The following is a 14,872-nucleotide window of genomic DNA, read 5'->3' as shown; positions in this document are numbered from 1 at the left end:
CGCTAAGCATAAATATAGTTTGCATTGAAGTTCGTTATTTCGTTTATCTTTGTTATAAAGTGTAGGAGTTTATAAAATATAGTTTTAAAATAAAATAAAGAGCTAGGTAGCCGTACAGCTTTATTAAAATCTAAAATCGAAATATTAAAAATATATATTTTTTTTATTGTTTATGCTACATGGGAATTTTATTTATTCTTCGTCACATTCATTGTTTATTTGTTGAACGTCGACTGACTATTCGTTCATTTTGTTCACTATAAAAATATGCTCAACAATTTACTTTGTACATTTTTAATTTACCGTTTCGACTTGCTAAATAACTTGGATTGCAATCGTATTATTTACGAATTATTACGACAAAGTTCTATGTATATTTATTTTCTTGAGTATAAAAAAATGTAAGGGTTTTAGTTCTAACATTATAATAGTACATTTTACATTTAAATTGTTTCCATACTAGTTGCCTCCCTACGTACTAAAATTAAATTGTTCAATACAATTTTTTAGATAAAACTATGTGCACATACAATTAAAAGTCTTAGGTATATATAATATATTATAGTATAAATGTATACAAATGATACACAACTATTACAAATAGTAATATAATTAGTCAATAGGAAAAACATTTTGTAATATGATAAAAATGTATATATTTATATAAATATATTTTTTTTTTTTTTAAGCATATTTACAATCTATACAATTTGTACAATAAGTAAATTTGATAACATAGGTAATTAAAATGACTTGAATGTCTTGAGGGGGGAAAACCGTCCATCAATAGTACCTCCTATTCAATTTGATGGGTTCATATAGTATGGAGACCGTTAGGCAAGAGCGTCTATTGGCCATTTTCCTTTTAACCTCCTCGGAGGATTAAATATATAAATATTACATTGAATTTATTATTATAATAATCATATTATACAAATATATTTATGTTTCAATGTTTGAATTGTTAAAAAACCAATTATTTATATTTTATTACCATTATTACCAGTCAATTGGGAGGCAATTAGGACTAGAACATTTTCGTTTACCATAAAATTGAGGGTACTTCGGGAGGCAATTCGTATAAAAACGATCGACCTTTTTAACTTCGTGAGGCAACTAACTAGTAAGTATGTGCCCAACACGAATGGTTTCACAAAGATTGTCCGGAATGTTGTACTTACCTACCCTTTTCTCGCGTGAATAATATTATTATTATTTTGCATAATCGTTATGAACGCTTTGTGTGACGATTTGCATTATTTTGTCAGTATTATGTTTCACGTTTTTCGTTAAATTAAATTATTTCGCCTTAAAAGTGTTTATAAAATATAATTACAAACAAATAAAAAGGTTGAACATGCCATTGTATTATAATGTCGAACATTGAGTGATCAATAAACATTAAAAATATGACTTAATATTTTGTTATGTTCGAATATTATTTATTTATTGAAGGAAAAACGTAGGTATTTGATATTTCGATTTAGTTCACGTCTAATGGCTGTTGATTGCTCTATGAACTGTACAATATCGATGTTCAATTTCACAGTTCTTTATTTCTAGTACTTACGTACATTAAATTTACGTTCACAATACATTTTTAATGTGCACTCTCAGTACTTCACTAACATTATGCAAGTCTCACTATGCTTTTAGATATTGCTATAAAACATTTCAATATATTGTGGTTATAGTATTGATTTATTTCGTGGTACGAAACGAGTTCTATTAAAAACAAATATAACACACATAATATATATTATATATGTATCTATAATACAGTGGGAGGTATGATATTCGGATTTTGTATACTTTTGTGTGCGTCGAAAACAAAACATTTCAATACGCCACAAAATGCAAAAATGTTTATAGGAAGATCGAATTTTAATTTGTACATGGGAAATTGTTTTTACAAAAAATATCATAGGTTTTTGACCAGATCAACAGGTTGAAAATAATGTTTCACTCGAACGACCGCGGTTGGATAGTCTCGAAATGCTTACAAAGTCTATGGGGACAATGTATTTGAAGCATATTATGCATTAATAATAATAATAGAGATAGTTTAAGTTTTCAATATTATTAAGAAGCACATTGAGTTAATAGTTTAATCGACAGCTGTATTATAATCATATGATAATATATTTATGATTTTTATTCTAAACGACTGGTTGAATCGACTTCGCAATCGACACATCGAAATAATTATACCCACACTGAAAAACGTTCAAAAATACAGAATACATAAGTACCTATTTAATAATGTGCTCATTACCAACCCTGATACATCGCCGCGTGTGTATTAAAATATTTTCTCATTCGATCGTTCTCACTATATAATCTAAGCTGCTATTTTTTTACGTCACAAAATGCAAAAATGTTTTAGGAATAACGCGTTTTGATTGGTATACTTACGTAACTGTTTTTCCGTTATATTATACAGGTTTTTGGGTACCCCAGATCAACAGGTTGAAAATATAATCTTTCACTCGGCCGACAGTTGATAGTAGTTTCAAAAAGCTGGCCGGGACAATGTATTTGATGCATATTATTCAGCGTTAATAATAAAACTAGTCTACGTTTTCAATATTATCAAGGAGAACATTGAATTAATCAACAGTTGTAAAATAATGATGTTATGACGACTTTTTTGATCGAAACGACATGCTGGAGTGACTTTGATATCGGTACGTCGAAATAATAATACCTTTAAAAAAATGTTCGAAACATACACAAGTATACCTACATAATAATAATGTTGTTTGCGAAATACTTCAACTCACGTGAAATATTATAATAATGTACAAAATATCATATCATACTCGGGACATTGAGCTCATTACCAAACCTGATACGTCGCGTGGGTGTTAAAATATTTTCGCACTCGATCGCTCGCACTACACATTGTTATAATAGCCAGCTGCTATTTATTTACGTCAAAAATTGCGAAAATATTTATAGAAATAACGCGTTTTGATTGATATAATTATTACGTAATTGTTTTTCTATTAAATTATACAGGTTTTTCGATATCGCAGATATTCAACAGGTCGAAAATATAATCTTTCATTCGGACGTCGGTTGATAGCAGTAGTTTCGAAAAGCTCGCAAAGTCTGTAACGGGACAATATACGTAATATCTGAAGCATATTTTCATTCTGCGTTGATTTATAATACCAATTATGGGCCACTTTTTCGTTTGAAACGACCGGCTAGACCGACTTCTCTCTGTCGACACGTCTAAATGATGATACACCGAAAATCGTTCGAAACATGCAAAAGTAGTATAATTATATAATACGCCTACCTACGATAATGCGAAATACCTACTTCGAATCGGATGGAACATTATAATAATAATGTACACACCACACAATATTAAAATATCACATTCGGGACACTGAGCTCATTACCAACACTAATACGTCGCCGCCTCCGCCTCCGCGTGGGTATTAAATAATATTTTCGCATTCGATCGTTTGCACCATATTATTATAATAGCTATAAGTATATACCTACCGCGGGGGTGAATAAACACTGTATGGCGGCCTTTGCGCAGTACCTATACACCTTATCGCATGAATTCTCAATCCCCGATTACCTCGCGCAAAGCTCCCGGAGACTTTTAAACAAAAACACGGGCGTTTCATAAATATTTGATTGTCGTTGTGGGCGCACGTACCGCAGATATACCATAACCGCGTTATTATTATTATTATTATTATTATTATTGTACATCGTTAAGTCCCGATTGGCGTGTCACACGTGACAAAAGAATATCCCTCATACATGTATAATACATAATAATATATTGTATTGTATCTCGTGCGTGTGCGGTATGTATACCTACATACGCGATATTGTATGATATTATACCTGTGTGGTGCGGACAGTCGTACTGCTGTTGTACTATACCGCGGTCGCGGTATAGTCTTTCCGGTCCGTACCATATTCTGCGGAGACTATAATATAATATTGTTATTCTGTCGGTTCGGTCGTCGACTTGTGTCAGAACAAACCGCATCGCGGCGCGATGGATTCGTATAACAATATTAAATAATATTATTATTAACGATTATTTTCTTTCGAAAACAAGACGTCAATAGACCCTAAACTTCCCCAATAGTAACGATAGTAATACGTAGGTAGGTACGACATAGTTCACACAGCCGGTCTGGCTGAATCGTGTGCAACGCATCATAATATTACAGTATAATATAATATTCAATTTTGTATGATTTCGTAAAATCGTGACGCTGACGTTTAATAATATTTTGTTTACCGTTAACGGCGTGCGGGTGCGTGACGCGGGTTTGTTGTCGTTGAAATTTCCTGGCTGCCGTCGATATCTATCGCTTTTCCGCCTCCGTTTCCGCGTTAGACACCGCTCGCGGGGGAGCGATTCGTCGGAGGGGTGATTTCGGCGTCCACGTTAGACCTCTTCTCGCACCCTTATGTGGGCACGTACGATTACGACGGTACGTATACGTGTGTGACTGCGTATCCTAACGTTGCGCGACAGATGAAGCGGAAGAGCCGGACTGCAGGGTGTGCGCGTGTGCGAGATCGCTGTGCAGCGAAAAATAAATGAAATACAAATGCGATCGCGTTTGATGCCGCCGGTAAAACTTTTAAAATTCACGTGCTGTGTGTGTGTGTGTGATAGAGAGAGAGAGAGAGAGCATTAAATAACGGTGCCCCGAGGATACAATGGAAACGTGATGTAGGTATACCACACGCCGGGTTGGCATGCGTCGACTTTTAAAAACGTCTATATATTGGACCTAATAACCAACTTGTACGCGAGTCCGCGATTGGTATGTGTGTGTGCGTGTGGGTGTGTGGGTGTGTAAGGTTTGAGATTAAACGCCCGATCGGGGAAAATTGTTCGTTTTTAGTTTCAACTTTCAACGCGTTATACCACTGCGCGACCATTACGACTATTGCTGTGGCGTCGCAACACACACACCTTGTGATAGGTACCAACACGAAACGCCAAAGAGTGAAACTCACCCGACAATTTTCGTTCTACAACATTTGCTCCAGGTTTTTTTTTCAAGCGAAAATTCGTCCAATTCTTATCAAATTCGTTCGTGAATTCCACATATTTTATGCTATTGTCTTTTCTATGGCACAGAAATATACGCATACATCATAATATTATGTTTTTATAATTATTATGGTATTTATGAAGTTTACTTATTTGGTCTATAATACAACTACACAAAACCATCGTACTTTCAAATTGTATTCGCGTGGGTCACTTATTAATGTGTCGTATAACAATATATCATTGTGCCCGTCGAGTGTTGTTGTAGTCGGCGGCACAAATAATTTTTTTATTTTCGGCGGGGGGGGGGGGTAAACTTAGAAATTTATCAGCCGGCGCCCATCCACCATCGTTAATCGTCTACAAATTCAAGCATGTCTATATTTACTGCTTTATGAGTTGATAATATAATACAGTGTAATACATTTACAATACTTTTACTATTATATAACATGTAGTATCTACCAGCTACTAGGATCACCCACATACAAGCATACCTACCGTTCAATCGAGGGGATGGCAAGTGCACCTCCTTACCCCCGAGGATTTTCTACACTGGGCCGAGAAGGGGGAGTAAATTTCAATTATTTCTTTCTTTCTTCCCTTCTACAGATCAATTCATATAGTCCTAGTGGCCAGTACACATTGCCACCTAAACGGTTTTTTGTAACTCCAGAGCAGAAACCTTTAACTCCGCCGTCGAAATTACCGAGATTTTTTGACTCCCCCCCGGTATCCTCTAACCTAAACTCACCCGTCTAGTGCATAATGTTATATACATTATCCGAAGTGGTGTCGTAAGCTGTTGTGGCGGAAAATCGTCTTCGTCGTGATAATTATAAAAGTTTAATTTTTAATCCCGGCTCGTTTTCAACGGCGTTTTTATCGCCAAGCGTCTAATTGCCATAATTAATCGTTAACTAATGATTGCAAAAACGAATAATTTTTCGTTCCACCCCTGGCTACATGTGTTTATGTAGGTATATACGGTGACAGCGAATACGATTGTTTAAGGAAGAATAATTGAAAATTAATTCCTAAACGAGCGAACCGAATGGTTTTTCCTTCATTTTTTACGTCTTAAACACTTGAGGAGACGACGAGGGTAATAAAATGTAAAGCGTTTACATTAACTTTTCGTCTAAAGCGCCTTAGATGGTCATAACTTCTTTACATTGGACTTATATAACAAAGTTGTTGTGATTCTTTTTTTTTTAACGCAGGAAACTTTAAATACATTTTACGTACTTTGTCTTTTAACATAAATCACAGTAAATCGTTTTCTGCGTTTGTAATTATTAATTATTACTCTAAAGCCTATATTTAAACAAATTTTAAACACCTATGTCGCAATATACTTCAGAAGTGCAGACATCTGCGTAATATTATTGGTTGACGCGTTTTGCCTCGAGTCAAAAAAATAAAGACTTTTTTTTTTAATATGTCCGTTTACACTTTTTCCGTGCAGAATAAATGTTCCAAAAGTTTCATAATATAGTCTTTCTATAGATTGAAAATTCTACACAGATGGTGCTTTGAAGATGTCATCCTCGGAATTTTCTACCACTGTTACAAGCAACTGCAACTGCAAAAAAAAAACTAAACCGAAAAACTGCTGTTCTAACGGTAACACAAGGGAAACCCGTGTTCGAGAAAAACTTATTCCACTATTCCACAACTTTTTAATAGTTTTAGAGATTTGACACTTTTGCCGATTATTTATTTCACATAATACACTATATACATGATGATTCTTTTAAAAGTAAACGCATTCATTTGAAATTCTGAAAAAAAAAAATATTAGTTGAAATATGAAATTAAAATCGTACGCCGTCAGAAAAGTATAAGAAAAAAACTCAAAATAATATTATAATGACGCAACGATAAAAATATTAATAAAAAATTACTTTAAAAGAATAATCACCTTTTATAAACATAATATTGTAATAATATAAGCCCCCAACTGTCGTGAATTGTTTCAAATCTCTATACGCATAGAACTATTATTATCATACAAAAGTGTTCGATATAATATTATTACATATTTTACGGGTATCATTAACTCATGCATCGATGATGGGTGCGTTCCTAGGGGGGGAGGGAGGCACCTGCAATCGTCTGAAAATGTCGGTCGGACACATAAAAACATGAAGTTATGACGTATGGTACCGGTAGCTCCAGCAGATACGTCTTCTCGTTGGAAATTATTTATAAGGTTTTTTTTATTGTTACATAATATTATTACGAGTTCCGATTCAATTTTTATAGCCCTATACGCGTTTTCAAAAAAAAATATCACATTGTATTTTGGATCGAGCGCGGCGATAACGCGCAGATTTGTCTTCTGTGTTTTTCACCGATATTGTATATATTTTATCGTAACTCTGTAACCGTGACATTTGTTTTTTTTTTTTTATATAATATATAGAAACTATAAGACCCGCCACCGAAAAAGAGAAGAGTATTTGACGTTTGGCCTAACACGGGGCCCCGTGTATTAAAGCCTTTATCCCGGCCTTGTCTGTATCGTCGTGTGTCTGCGCGTCTATAGTCGTTTTTGTTTTCGTTTTTCAGCTGATTGTGTCACTTGTCGTGAACGGAATTACACGCTTTGTATAAATTATACGCGTCGGGTTGCCGTTTCGTAAGCTGTTCAGCCCCTGTGTTTTTGACACGTTTCCCGTTATTATTCCTAGGTAATTGTTTTTATGTAAATATTAAAATACCGCCGTTAAGATTTTAATCAAAACACACAGCATATGCCCATGCAGGGGTTACTATTATACCGTTTATTTATTTCGTTTTTACCCGTAAAGTGAGTCGGCTATCTAGCGAAAATGTCGCGTCTTCTCAACTGACAGGCAACGGTTTATAACATAACAATATAGAGGAGGGCTACCAATTTATTTCGCGACATTTCGTCAAATTATCTATACCTATACCTATATGATAAATTACGATATTAAATTGTTCTTATTATTTTACACAGCCGGTGCGGCGGCTGGAATTTTGGATTGTCGACGTCGAAGAACGTTATTCTCCGCGGTAAAGATAATAATATCTCGTTTGGATAAACATAGTAATAAGTAGGTGCGCGTTAAAATATAAAATATACTTTTGTCGGAAACATAGTCGCAAACAGACGGGGTACGGTAGGGGGGCTAAACCTGCTTGAAAACTGTTCAGTTCCCCCCCCCCCCCCACCTTAAACGCCGATTAGATCATAGTATATAAAGACCGCGGTGAGATAGAATTTTCAAACAACCCGAACCTCTATTAAAAAATCAAACAAAAAATGTAGAACCTATACTTGTTTCAGTGTAACCCCGACGTCAACATCGGCTGATGTGACCACATTTTTTCGAACGACATAAAAATATGTTTACTACATTAAATAGCCAATTAAAAATCGTCTTAAAGTCCGCCCTTATTATAATAGTTATATTTTAGAAATTTGTTATAATATACACATTTTACGCCGTCATGTACCACGATCGCATTAAAATTAAAGCTCCAATTACAATGTTGTGTCGTTAAGATGTTAACATCTCATCTCGTATAATCATTTTCTTTCGAAATCTGTTTCTAGGTACGTTTCTTTATTCTAAAGCTTATTATGATTTCATATTATATTATACCTACAGGGTATTAACGTTTGATTAAATCACGTATTGTTACTATTGTTATTATTATTATTATTATTATTATTATTATTATTATTATTATCATCATCATCATTGTTATTGCTAAACAACTTTCGACAGTTTGCATATAATATAAACAGAAATTAAACCATTGTGGCGAGGCTATTTGATTTTAATTGAACTAGGGAAAGGAGTTTTGTATCATCTGTCTGTGATATAATTGCCTTGGTCTATGATTTTATAAGTAGGTACCTACCTACCCTTAAATAATGGTTATTATGCCGTTTCTATTGATCACTATTATATTATATACCGTCATAAAGGTTATTATACAAACAAACACGACAAGAATAACGAATTAGTTTTATGCACGACAAAAGTGATCAATAAACTATTTTTTCGAAAAAAAAAACAAAACCAAACTTTTTCAATGAATACAAAATATTTGCATGAAATGCCACTGTTTGATTTATCAAAATCTTAATGATACATTCATATTTATAAATTATAATATCAGATAGGGTAAAACAATTGTGAACAAATAGTATATTATTATCGATGACAAAGGTAGTTAGTTTTTATCAATTAATTTTCTTTTTTCATTTTTTAATATTTTCAAGTAAGTATACCTAGGCCGTATACTGGTATGCTACACAGACGATTATCTTAATATTTTTAAGAGCATACAATCGCGTTTATAGTGATATTTTTCAAGGCTATAAGCTTGTGGATTTTCCTTGTTCGTCATTAACATAATAAATATAGGCTCATAATTCATAGTTTAAAAAAAATAATAATATAACATTAATGTCAACTTTTAACTTATGAAATAATATATTTTTAGGTCGTTAAATACCAAAGAATAAATCTCCATTTAAATTAAAGTAGTAACATACCTAATCTCATTCTTCTAATTTATCTCTTTTGGGATTATGAGGCGTAATTGATAATTACATTATTCAATATAAACTGAAGGCATAGCATATACGTAGATAATGCTATTATGAAATATACTTAATGCTATTTAGGTACCTACTCCACTTACAAAGTTTGAAAGTTTAAGCGAATTATATTTTGAGTGTCATATTTTATTTTAGCCATAAATTTATTATGTTACCACATTGTATATACCTACAAATATAAAATGACTATGTATTTATACTGTGTAGGTACTCGTCGAGTAAATCATTTAAGTAATCGAAAATCAAAAAATTGATTTTTGCCTTGGTACTTATCCATGGCACGTGGTACCGTATTTTATATTCTGTATGATGTAGGCGTGCAAAGCATTAAAAAGGAAAAAAAATGTTCACGTTTTCCGTAGAAAATATTTTTACAACTGACAACACACGGTAGTAAACCTTGAAGTCTTAAACACTTCAAAATACTCGAGGGGTTTTTATGTGGGTACCACGGTCCAGGAATACTTTATTTCTTGTCTACCTATATGTATTTACAGAAGAACAAGCGGTCGGAAGCATAAACAAAATTCTTTACATAGCAGGAACATTGGAATATGAATAACCTTTATATATAGGTATATAGGTGCACATGTTTTAGACGGATTAAATATTTTATAATTATTCTATCAAAAAAAGTTATTATTTTGAAGCATCCGAAAAGTTTCTATAAATAATGGTATAAAAATGTAATTTTTTCAATTTTATGTATTGTAGTACACTACTGTAATAATAATGATAATAATAATTATAACAACAACAGCCATAATATTAATAATAATAATGTTAATTTATTTAGTGCTCCGAAGTCAAATATAGTACTTACAGTGAATACAGTAGGTAATTAAATAATAGATAACACTACTAGTACAAAATACAGCAATACACGATATAGTTACTTGAATATAATTAATTGTGTACAATATTAATGCCATGGTAAAAGAAATCAAAATCTTTGATATTATTAAAATTTTCATTGACATTCTGTTAATAGGCCAAAAATGACTGTAATTTTAACGGCGGAAGTAATAAAAATAAAAAAAACGTTGTCACTAGAGTTAAAAGATGGCACATTGTAAAATATATTCCACCTAATAATTCAAAACAATCTGTTTTGTTCTTAATAAGATAAATATCAAACTGTTTACTTGTCAATAATAAATGGTCAATAGTCAATAACTAGTTTTAAATTGAATGAAGAATTAGTGTAAACCGAGTTGTTCGATTTAATTAGCATTCTGAAAAAATAATATCGGACCTTATATAATTTAGTTATCAACGTGGATTAGTAAAGACTCCATATAACTGAACAGTGAACCGTATTCTAAAATTGTATATTATGTACTTTACATCAGAACTAATATACTAAAATTTGTTCATAAACACACAATATAATGTTTCGGTCAATAAAACAAAATATGCGGTTATAAAAGAATAATTTATTACTGAACGTGTACATAATAAAATTACCTAATACAATTTCAATTTTAAGTTTTAATTAAATATTTAATCCGAAAAGTATGACCTTTGAACTTTTAATTATAAGAAAATATCGTACCTCACTGGGAGGTACCTATACTATATATCTATTATCATTTCAGATTAAAAAAGATCACAAATAAATGTAAATACCAGTTTGAATATAAATTGACGAAAGAAGAAATATATGTAGATTTAATGTTGGCACGTCTACGTAGCTGAGTAAAAGCAATCAGAAGCAATAGATATTATTATGATAAAAAAAGATTCAAAGTAAGTCGAATGTAAAAAAAAAAGCTTGTTATAATTTTAAATGGACACTTTTTTCTAAAAGTTTTTCTGTAAACCTAGTTACTTATTAACAAGAAACTTTTATGCGGATACTTGTAAATCTGGGAACTCTGGTTTTTAAAATATAACGGTGTTTTTAATTAATTTTAAATTCAACGATAAAAACTGTTAGAAAATTTTAAAAACCTTACCAAGAACGCAAAATCTCAAACCAGACAATATTAGACAATATGAATTAATTTTACTACATTCGATGTCAAGCCTTCCTCATTCCATTATAAAGCAATGTTGATGGAAGTCCGTGTTGTGAAATGCGAATAAATGATTAAGTATATTAATTTAACTTCCATACCATAAACTATACATAATAATGAAGTAAAGTGTTCGTACAAAATTGAATCAAAAAATCGATTTTAATTCATAATAAAATGTAAATTAATAAAATATGTTAAGTACACCCATACCTTTAATATTTTGTTTTCGATTAAACAATAATCATATTATTTATTCAATTTAAATCAACGTCCGTCGATGTGAACCGTAATTATAACTCTCATAATATATTAATTCTGTACAATTACGTATCGAATAATATTTATTATTTTGGGTATTTTCAATACTTGAGTACTCCAGTATTTAAATACATATTTGTTAGTTTTTCATTAAAATATTAAAAAAAATAATCTACGCATTGTTTTCCCTCATAATTATTTTACGTTCATTATTTATTAAAATAGAAGTGCTTTAATCAAATAATAAAAATCGTTGAAATCAAAGTCTACAATTATTCGTTATTTGTGTTTCGGTACTACAATGTAAAAGAACATCGATATTCAATTGTATAATATTATGCAAAAAATATTTACCTATCCTCAACCAATATAAACAATACTAATTACTGATATTAAATTATTAATCACTACAATTTAAACATTTCACAGATTCATTAGTTAACGTTTCAATTAAAAGGATAAAAAAAAAACAAACACCATAACAATTATTTCGATTAGGTGTTCCTTTCATCTTTAAATCACATTTATAAAGCCGAGTTATTTACATGTTTTATGTAAAAATTAATTATAAAATATTAACTATTGGAATACGACGATATTTATTATTTAAGTCATATTTTTACAAGGTTTCTTCAATCGCTTATTAAAATAATAAAATCATAATCTTTACTTAAATTTCTGAACATTTTTTTCTCGGCTTAGCTTTTTTTTAACAACGTAAATATTTTGTAACGGTTTTTTTTTCTTAAGACTAGAAATTTCTTTGAGTTTAAGCTCTTACAATATAATGTGCGACTTCGAAAAATATTATATTTATTTAACAACCTCCGTCTCCCGTTTACGTTTCGAAAAAAAAATTAATCATCTACTTGCCTTTAACAAAAAATTAATTAAATTATCCGCCATCCTTTCATAATATTACAAACTAACACCAACTGCCCCAAGCACGCCACATAACTATATCGATAATGGGTTATTATTATAAAAGAAGATCACGTCATGATTAATATTTGTTATTGGCGTATTAATATTGGACAAAAAACAATTTAACAACACAAAAGAGACGTAAAAACATAAAAAAAATATAATATGTGGATAATTGCTAATTATTTACTTTCAACCATTGTGTGTAAAAATTAAGAATGTTATAAATACTGAACAACAAAATATTATATCCCATATGTGATTTTGATGAATTTAACAACAATTTGAACTTAGGTCGCTTATAAAAAATATTTGTGGCTGCCCATATGTATTTTAAATATATTTTCATTTCGGTAAGAATAATTTATAAACAACCTTGTATTACAATTTTAAGCTCACAGACAAAAATTTTGTACACAGATGAAATTATAAAATTTAAAATTCCTAATGTCTATTAGAAAATAGCACAAATAGACCAGAAATATTTTTAAATGTTATCATATATAGAAAACTATATACCAATGTAAATATCTGGAGACAAATAAAAGTCTCTTATAAATCACAACAAATCATTTTAGAGTTACTACACCACGGTTTTTCTTAAGAATTCCATCTATTTTACTAAAAAAAAAAAAAAATGTTTTTTTCTTTTACTCATAATTCTTTTGAAAATCCACGACTAGAACTAGGTCCGGTTTGCTACAAGGGACCAACCTCAAATTTGAAGGCTCCATCACGTTAATGCGCTTCAAAAAGTTTTGACACACACAAAAAATTCAGATACCCATACACTATACTTGTATAAAACCGATAGAATCTAAAAGTAACGGCGATTTTTTTCCGGTTGAAAACTTTGAGTTTAAATTTTTTATCGACTATTGCAGACCACTTACAAGACGTTACGGTCGATAAAACTATTTCAACAGTCAAATAGAGAGTTATCGGTAGGTATGATTATTTATTTTTATAACGATAATCGTATAATCATAATAATAAAATCGGCGACTGACCTGCAGAATAGGGTCGTTCGCGTTCTGGTATCAACCGGTCTTCATGACGGCGGCGGGGGTTGTTTTGGCGGGCTGTTCACGCACGTCCGGGGTGCAACGCCGGCGTGGCGGACGGACCGCCGCGAGGACCGCGACGGCGGACGGGCATGTCAAAGGAGGATATCTGCGGATGGAAAAATTGAAAAAATTGGAAATGCTCGTCGTGGCGGTGGAAAAATTTGTAGGTGAGGAGAGGGGGAGGGGGTAATTATGGGGGAAGAATCGAAAAACCGTAGAGAGTGAGAGAATAACAGTCGTCGCCGAACGGACAGAAAATTATTGAAAATCTCGTCGTATCAGTTCACGCACTCGCGCACACGCACACGTCGACGCGACACGACTGCTCTATAATACTATAATATTATACCTGCGGACTGGTCGCAAAAATAACACCCGGAAACGCGCGCGCGACACGACGGCGACTGCGACCGCACACGGCTGTTACGAGCGGCAGTGACGGCGGCGGCGGCGTCGGCGGCGGACTCGATCGAACAGGTGGTCCGGGAATGATGAGCGCGCGCGAGTGAGCCGACGTATAGCGGCGAGGGTTGCAACACTTTGTGCGTGTCCGCCTGTGCGTGCGCGTGATCGCGGGGGTTTGGGGCGCGGTGGTGATGGCGTGTCGGTGGTGTACGGTCGCCGGCGCGCGCGCGTATGTCACACCCGCCCCGCGGAACCATCAGCGAGCGTGGGGGGAGGGGTAGTGCGGTGGCCGCTGGTAGGCCGGGTTCTCTGTGGCCACCCCGCCGTATTGTGTGCGTTGTTCCCTCTCTCTCTCTCTGTCTGTCCGTCTATGTCTGTCCATCTCTCCCCATCAATCCATCTCACTCTCTACTCCTCTCTCTCTCTCACTCCCACTCCTCTCTCTCTCTCTTTCTCTCTATCCTCTTTCTCTCTCTCTTTCTCTCTATCCTCTTTCTTTCTCTCTTTCTCTCGCACCGTCCCTCGCCCCGCCCCGCGGCCA

General features: G+C 33.1%; 1 protein-coding gene across 1 annotated transcript in view; it reads right to left on the bottom strand.

The window, feature by feature from the left end:
- LOC132947055 (voltage-dependent calcium channel type A subunit alpha-1) overlaps positions 1-14,368 on the bottom strand; it is a 279,720-nt gene extending 265,352 nt beyond the window's left edge. The window contains 1 exon segment of the mRNA XM_061017234.1: positions 13,870-14,368. The gene's annotated coding sequence lies outside the window, so the exon portion shown is untranslated.
- Positions 14,369-14,872: the final 504 nt, after the last annotated feature.

The sequence above is a fragment of the Metopolophium dirhodum genome, chromosome 6, assembly GCF_019925205.1.
Source record: "Metopolophium dirhodum isolate CAU chromosome 6, ASM1992520v1, whole genome shotgun sequence".
Classification (NCBI taxonomy): Eukaryota; Metazoa; Arthropoda; class Insecta; order Hemiptera; family Aphididae; genus Metopolophium; species Metopolophium dirhodum.
This window is presented reverse-complemented; position numbering and strand designations above follow the sequence as displayed.